The 8,868-nt window shown below is 42.2% G+C and overlaps 1 long non-coding RNA gene across 2 annotated transcripts; it reads left to right on the top strand.

Annotated features, from left to right (window-relative positions):
* Nucleotides 1–279: 279 nt before the first annotated feature.
* LOC147707063 (uncharacterized) lies at nt 280–1,193 on the top strand. 2 transcript variants are annotated; one of them, XR_015296439.1, is made up of 5 exons: nt 280–337; nt 434–539; nt 632–696; nt 798–850; nt 1,124–1,193. It is a non-coding gene; the product is annotated as an uncharacterized LOC147707063 (long non-coding RNA). The 2 variants fall into 2 exon arrangements; XR_015296438.1 differs by lacking the exon at nt 1,124–1,193 and having other exon boundaries at nt 798–980.
* The last annotated feature ends 7,675 nt before the right edge of the window (nt 1,194–8,868 follow it).

Here is an 8,868-nt window from a genome sequence, read left to right as displayed (position 1 = left end):
CCTATTCCCGTCGAGCCAGTGGACAGTAGTCTGATTACTACCACTATTGAGACCCCGGGTTGAGGCCCCGCCCCCTTCTTCCAACCAGGAAGTTTACTTGTTTTACACGGCGATTGATGGCAACCGAGATGTGTGTGGTGAACTACAATGACTCCTGTAATGGCGGTTTAGGTGAGCGTTCCCAGCTATATACTGTCCCCTGATCTAGGTGTCTATAGTTGATGTGAAGCTGGGGATCGTAGACAGACAGTAACCCGGGCGTTTCCCTGTTCTCATTGCAGGAGGGCTCTGTTGAAATATCAAACGCATTGGTGAACTTCAGACCTAACCTTTTGAGGTAAGCCTGTCGTTCCTTTAGACACGCTACTCTTTTCAGCCTTTATGTTTTCCAACGGTACGTCAATTCTGACTCCTTTCCCTTTTTCAACTTCAGAGTAAACCATAGAGGTTCTGACGAAGATTCCCCTGTGTTTTCATTCCGACACAGGTGACAGTGGCAACTTTGATTCATTTTTTACCGTCCCATCACTCTTGTGAAGGTATGCTCCAATCATGTAAGCGTTACATTTATATGCAAACCATTTCTAATAACAATTCTTGCACACCTGAATACTGTCCTGTTTTTTGAAAGGCAGGTGACCCTGTGAGCTAATATCGACCCTTCCTTGTGCCAGACGCCTCCAGAACCCTTTAGAGGTACATTTGCTCTGTACTCATTAGGAGATAATGATGAATGTTCCTAAATATATATTTTATATAACACAATGAAACCATCCGGTTTTATCTCCTCTGCACAGGCACTTTATCCAGCCACACAAGCGGACCATATGAATTAAGTTAGAGGTCCAAGGTATGATCACCTGAATGGCTTTGTAACATGGTTTACACATCAATGAGATCATCATTGTAACATATTTTTCCATATTGATTATAGAACAGCGACATTCTGGTTTATATAATACACGGAATATACGCGCTTCTCGAGCATGTAGAAGCACATGTGAGTTTTTGTTATTCTCAACAATTGCTGTAAGGATACTCCATAAAAAGAGTTGTATTGCCGAGAGCAATATGTTTTGTATGGAGAACGATGATTTTAATTTCTAACCATACTTCACAATAGGTTACAGCAGGAATACATCCACGTCCCTGCCACCTTAGATTGACTCGTGTTTCAAGAGCACACAACAGCGCCCGTAAGGTATGTCCCCTACAGTGCGCAGTCAATATACCCAATAATAACAAATAGGGTGGAACTGGTTGCGTTGCCGGGTTTTAGTCGAATGGAGCCCTCCCGGGCCATCCATCATTAACCGGACAGTGATATAACTAAAGTTGTGGTCGTCTGGCAGACCAATTTTTGATCATGACCTTTCTTGTAATTTTTATAAAGGAACAAATTACAAGTTCCGTGAGAATCCAGGATCTACAATTTATCCTGGTCCTCCCTTCCTGTGCGATAGGTGAGCCAACTCTGTACTCCAATTACTCTGGATGTAATCCCCAACAATATCTGTACCACGTACTCCATGTTTTGTGGACATATGACAACACGCCTTTTAACCAACCGCCTCCCTTGTATGTATCAACAAGGTCGGTGTATACTAATTGATTTCTTTTAATTACTTCTTAGGAGGTTGCCCACCCACAACCATTCTGTCCTGAAGAAGACCCTTTTTGTAAGGACTACTATCCTACACGGTTCTTGGGTCAAAACGTAGACCATACAACCATCACCAGCTCCTACCCCCAAGCTAGACCAAAGCAGCTGAAGGCGAGTTAGGTGGTCTACATCATTTGATTTCTGGACTCTATACGAGCGTTATACTGTGGTCCTTGGGTCAAGGAACCACATGAACATTGGTTTTGAAACTATGATTAATACCTGTCACTGAATGATTCTGACTATCCCCCTAAATCCTACTTTATCCCCGACACTTTCCCTCACTTCACCTCCCTTCCCCGTTGTGTATGTGGGCACATATACATAAATTTTGTTGAAAGTATTCTAACCAACGAGAAGTAATATATGCAATTCTGAAATAAATCTTTTTGCATCTAATAATTTGGTTTCTTGAAATAAGTGTATCAAATTGTAATTATTTGTTCTTTGTCTGGGACCCTTTTCCCTTGTATCCCATATTTACAAGGGTGGCACAAATATAGGGCAGTGGCAAGATTAAGACCAGGAAAAACCTGGTCTTACCCGGGCGAAACGAGGAAAATGCTTTATTTCTCCTTGTTTTTTCTGGTTTTATGTGTGCTGCGTTGTGCAGCACACATAGAAACAGCAAAACGCCATTGATTGTTTATGTACAGGAAGATGCTCCTTCCTGCACATAAACAATCATTAAAATAAATGATGATTTGCAACTTCAATGAGTGCTGCACAAAGCAACACGCATAGCAGTTACAAAACACCGTTTCAGATTGTTTATATGCAGTAAAGGACACCTTCCAGCACATTAACAGTCATTTGCCTCAACGCAGTCAACCTTGCACTATTGTGCAAAGGTGCCTGCGTTGGCACCAGGCTGCTAAGTTTAGCTCCAACGCAAGGCTGCACCGTATTCTTGTAAATAAGGTGATGGCCTGCGTTTTAGAAGTAGCGGAGCACAGAGCTAATCCAACAAGGCTAACGCAAAGCTCTGTCACTTCTTTTGGTAATATGTTCCATTTTTTTTTTATTAGACCGCCTTCGCCCTTGTAGTTGAATTATCAAGTGTTTGAAATGTACATCCTCAAGTGGGACATAGTAGAGGTCATCAGTTTCTCCTTTGAAATTACATAAACTCTGAATGTACATCAAAATAGAGAATTGTGGTAATGAGCCTGGCAAAACCAGTAGTGTGGACTGTACGCAGTGCCTTAGTTGCATGTATCTCCATTTCTGCCATCCATCCGGCTGGAATTCAAGTTGAAGTTTCTCTAAATTTCACATTATGCTAGACATCAGAATGTGATCTAAAAGATCTATCAAGTTCTTCACATAATTCTCCCTCAATGATCATGTGACCCTTTATTTTCAGGGCCATATTTCCCCACAGGGTGGCTTGGACATTTAGATGACCATGTATTCGTAGTTGCTTGTGTTTGCAGGACCATATATTTAGTGTTTCATGAACTAAAGGATTTATAGGACCTGTAGAAAAGTTTAGGTTCCAATGTAGCAAGTCTGGATCTCAATATGCATGCATTATATTTTTTCCAAAGGTGACCAACTGGGCATTTCCTTTGTAGAGGAGTAGAGATTGGCCTGACGAGCCAGATGATGAGCCTTAAAATAAAAATCCATATGAGTTAAGCAGGGTTCAAAATTCAGAGTCAACCTCGTTGTGGTCCCCATCAGTAGGTTGTCATCATCTTGACCATGAGGTGTAACACAGATGTGGGGAAGGTAGTGGTACAATACAAAAGATGTAGTTAAATCTAGGTGCTCTAACCATTTTAATTGTTTATATTCTGCCCCAGAAGGATTGGTGAAGGCCTGATCATTCATTGAAACAGGAAGATGTTTTATTGATAAGGCTTGACAAGTTATTTTGCACAATTTCCTTCATGTTCCTTCCACTATAGATTCCAAAATATTTAATGATGTGTGGGGGCCACCGAAAAGGGAATCCAGAAACTGATGGAGGCATATAGACATATATATAGACATTTAGACGCAGGTCTTTGCTCTTAGCCCAAATTAATTTTGTATACAGAAATAAAAACCGAATACTGACTCCCATCATCAAATGGTCCTATTTATAAACACTGCTCTTGAGCATTCCAAAAAAAATTCTGAAGAGATTTAGGAACTTGAAAAACACATTAAAGAATCAGACCTAATCACTGATACTAAAAGTATACTCCACCAATTGAGAAAACTATTACTGAATTTAACAGACTTGAACAGAAGAAGGAATATTAAACTAACAGATATTATTAAACTGTTATCTACAACCAACAAAACAAAGTAGTGACTTTTCCTGACACTTGAGAAGACTCACAGGACATTACTAACCCACGGCATGGCACTAGCACCTCCACTACTTGAGATAACCAAGATTTGTCGGACAAGGTCAACCCTGGTGAACCAAATGAGGGAGAGGGAGAGGACAAACCTGGTACATCAATACCTAAGGCTACAGTTAGACATGACACAAGTATTATCATTAGGGACTTTAACCAAAATGAACACTATTTAATTAGAAGTCGACAAGAACAAAGGCCACAAACATCATTCCCATTTTCAACCTATCAACACATATTTTGTCTTATAGGGAAATATCCATAACTAGAAAAGGTTTATCTTTTGTTCCAAAAGAACATATTAATTTTTTGATATCTTGCGACAGAGATGCTGGGATTGTTATTCAGGAAGGTCCACCTCCTTAAATTATTTTTTTTATGTGATTTTTATTTTTATTAGATATTTCTTAGCCATGAGTTTGCAGGTTAAATACAGCAATGAAAAGAGAAAAATAAGAAAATAACCAAATGGAACAACAAAACCTTATCTTTTCATTTGGTCAAATTAAAATATTTATTACCCAGATAGGAAACTGAACATTAGAGAGCATAGAGAGGGAAGTACAAGATTGCAATGAATAATAATAAAGAGTAGTAAGTGACTAAACCCATTGTAGACCGGACCTGACCCCATTGAGCCTACACAGTGCACAGGGGCCTCTGGCCTTATCCAGGGCTAACTCATATTCAAACACCTGTCTGAGCAATGCCCAGAACTCTTTAACATTGGGACGGATAGGACTTATCCATGACCTAGCAAGACAAAGGCGGGCGCAGACTTTGATAATAGAGAAAAATGCCTTCTCAGAGTTATTAACATCATGCTTAAGGCCAAGATAAATTTCTTTGTCAATATGCTAGAACTGGCGGCCACATAGCGTTGCTAGTGTTGTGCAAACATGCTGCCAGTAAGTACAAAGCATTGGACAGTCCAAAAGCATGTTCTTTAGGTCTGCAGCATATAAATTGCATTTAGGGCAGAATGACTTATCAGGGAATCATGATGTTGTCCACTTAGAGATGAGCTCAGGAGTATAATAGAGCATGAAAACAGTTTTATGTTGTTGCAGTTTTAAATTGATAGAGGCGATAGCTCTCTCTAAGGAAAATAGTGACTCCTGTACTTCTTGGGCTGTGATATCGGTATTCACAAGTCGGTTTAGTTTAATAGATATGCGCAGGCTGTCATCAAGAGCAGATGCTCTAAGTTTCTGATATGTTACACCTATGGGCCCTCTACCAGTGTTCTCATAAATAAAAGCCAATAACTCAGATGTATATGGTGTAGTAGGTAATTTGATCCAATTTAAGAGATAATCTCTTACCTGGAGACTGTTAAAGAAAGAGCCATGTGGACGCCCAAACTCATCTCTGAGCACCATAAATGAGCGAAAACCCTGATTGTCACATAGATGACCCAACCAAATCATGCCTGAAGACTGCCAGAATCTTCCAAATGAATTCTGAAATATATCAGGCAGTGTTGGATTACCCTATAGCCCAGTATAATAATGCAGTGAAGGCCAGGGGAATTTCTTAGAGATCTCATGCAAGATCCTTGTTTTGTCCCTAATCACCTTAAATTTGACCCGCTTGTAATAGTTGGGATCAGAGGTCTTATAAAGCCTAAATCCTATAGTCTTCCAGCAAGATAATTGATAAGCCAATGAAGAAAGTGTACAGATTCCTGCCCATTCAACAGACTCCGCATCCATCCTGTAAATGCGGCCCAAAAGTAGACTTTAAAGGATGGGAGACTGAACCCCCTTGTTTATAAGGGAACTTAATGCCGCTGAGATCCCTTCTTGCGCGTCTAACACCCCATATTCAACTACTTATAACACTTTCCAGACGCTTAAAAAGGAATTTGAAACCCAAAGAGGGTTTGAACGAAAAAGGTATCAAAACGTAGGTAAGATATTGATTTTAATTATATTGCACCTGCCGATAATACTAAGGGGGAGCTGCATAATTTGTCTGTGATGGCTTTAAGGAGTGTTCATAATTCAAGGGATGAGCTTGTCTACCCGACTACAAAAACAAATACCAAGATATGTAGCAGTATTAGTGACCCCCAGAGATCTTGGTGAGATATCGGGCTGGTAGTTAAGGATTGTTTAAGTTTTTAATAAGTTCAACTTATAGCCAGAGAAGGAACCGAAATCTTGAGCTTTGTCTGTTACAAGAGCTACTATATTAACAGGGTTCAAAGAGAAGACAGCAATATTGTCCGCATATGCGGTAAGTTTTAATTCCATACTATTCAGGCTTACTGGGAGGATACCCATATTTTGGAAGAGATGCCTTATAAAAGGCTCAATGTAGAGTGCAAAAAGTAAAGGGGAAGTAGACAACAATGACCAGTGTCCCTTTGACCAGAGAATTATAAGGATGATAGGCCATTCACATTAACAACCGCAACTAGATTATTATATAATTTCTGAACAAGAGTGATAAACTGAGTCCCCAGTCCAAATTCTGACATTGTCGCCCAGAGTGCCTCCTAGGCTACCCTGTCAAAAGCTTTCTCTGCATCCAGCATGATCATACCTATCGATGTTGCTAGTTTGCTGGCTACGTTGAAGGCAGTTATGGCGGTATTACTATGTGACACTGTATCTCTACCGGGAAAAAACCCCTGTCGCTATGGAGAAACAAGCTGGTATATATTAGAAGCCAAGCGCTTAGCCAAGATCTTTGAAAATATTTTGCCCTCCGAGTGAATCAAAGAGATGGGACAATAGGAGCCTCTATCTTACTGCGATTGTGTCTTCTTAGGAAACACAATATTAGTAGTCAGACTCCATGAATCCGGAGCTTTTCCTCCGTTAGAGATGTAAGTGGTAAGATCCATAAACACTGGAGCCAAAATATCCCCAAAAACTTTATAAAACTCCAGAGGAATGGTATCTTCACTAGTGGTTTTACCCAAGGGCAGAGCCTTAATTGCACCCTCCACCTCAGCTAATAATATAACTCCTTGTAATATCGCTGCTTCTTCAACATCAAGTTGTGGAAGATGACTCTCTTGCATATAATCTGTATCTCTACCTCATTCAAGACTGATTCACCATATACTTTAGCATAGAAGACTCCGAATTGTTCAACAATCTCTTGAGATTGAGTGTAGGGGAGCCCGTCCTCTCCCTTTATTGATTTAATATTTTCGATTTTGCCTTACTATCTGCTATATGTAAAGCCAAAAGTTGACCAACCCTCTCCCTGTATTTGTACTGTTTAGCTTTTTATTTATTTATAATTGATAGTAATTTTCTCCATAAGTTTTCTATTCAACATATACTGTTTTTCTAACAACTGTAGATAGATCTCCTGTTCAGTCACATGTCTGGACTTAACTGCCTGTGCATGTTGTTGCTCTAAGCTAATATATTCATGGCGATTTTGTTCCGTCTCTTGAACTAAATGCCTATTCTGGGCCACAATAAACTGTTGAGTTGCCCCTCTAATTAAAGCCTTCATACAATCCAAAACTACAAGTGCCCTTATTACCACATCACCGAGACAGCCCTCATCGTCGCCACAGACGACATCAGGCGCCAACTAGACAATGGCGAAACATCAGCCCTCATCCTCCTGGACCTGTCAGCGCCTTCAACATGGTCTGCCATCGCACTCTAAAGACACGCCTCCTAGAAGCCGGAATCCAAGAGAAGGTCCTTGACTGGACCACGTCCTTCCTCTCTGGCAGAACCCAGAGCGTCCGCCTCCCGCCGTTCTGATCCGAGGCCACGGACATCATCTGCGGCGTACCCCAGGGCTTATTCCTCAGCCCAACGCTGTTCAACGTCTACATGGCCCTCCTCGCACAAGTGGCCCACCAACACGACCTCAATATCATCTTCTATGCTGACGACACCCAGCTCATCCTCTCCCTCACCAAGGACCCGCACAATGCCAAAACTAACCTTCACAAGTGAATGAAGGCCGTCACCGACTGGATGAGGAACAGCCATCTGAAGCTGAACTCGGACAAGATGGAGGTACTCATCCTCGGACCCACCCCCTCAGCCTGGGATGGCTTCTGGTGGCCGACCACACTGGGAACAGCACCGACACCCACTGTTCATGCACGCAACCTATGATTCATCCTCGACTTCTCCCTCTCCATGTCTAAACAGGTCGACGCCATCTCCTCCTCCTGCTACAACACCCTCCTCATGCTCTGCAGGATCTACAAGTGGATCCCGACCGAAACAAGAAGAACGGTGACACAGGCCCTCGTCAGCAGCAGACTGGACTACGGCAACCCACTCTATGCAGGAATCCCAGCCAAACATCTACGACAACTACAACACATCCAAAACGCCTCCGCCCTACTGATCGTCAATGTCCCCCGGCACAGCCACATCACCTCCCACCTGAGAGACCTACACTTGCTCCCCATCGACATGAGGATCACCTTTAAGCTCCTCACCCACGCACACAAAGCACTCCACAATGCTGGACCAGCCTACTTGAACAGCAGACTCAGCTTCTACACCCCCACCCGCCAGCTTCGCTCCACCAGCCTCGCCCTCGCCGCTGTCCCCTGCATCCAACGAACAATCTCTGGTGGCAGATCCTTCTCCTACCACGCCGCCAAGACCTGAAACATCCTCCCTACCCACCTACGGCAGACCCAAGACCTACTCTTCTTTAGAAGACTCCTCAAAACCTGGCTCTTGCTCAGCGCCTTGAGACCCTCACGGGTAAGAAGAGCGCTTTACAAGTACTCTGATTGCTTGATTGATTGATATTATTACCTAAATATTCACTGAGAGCTGCCCCAAGATGGGTACAATAATCCGGGTTGTAAAGTAAGTGCCTAGGAAAGGAGAAAGATTGGAGGGC

Source organism: Lissotriton vulgaris, chromosome 6, assembly GCF_964263255.1.
Source record: "Lissotriton vulgaris chromosome 6, aLisVul1.2, whole genome shotgun sequence".
Lineage (NCBI taxonomy): Eukaryota > Metazoa > Chordata > Amphibia > Caudata > Salamandridae > Lissotriton > Lissotriton vulgaris.
Note: the sequence above shows the minus strand (reverse complement) of the source record. Positions and strands in the feature narration are given on the sequence as shown.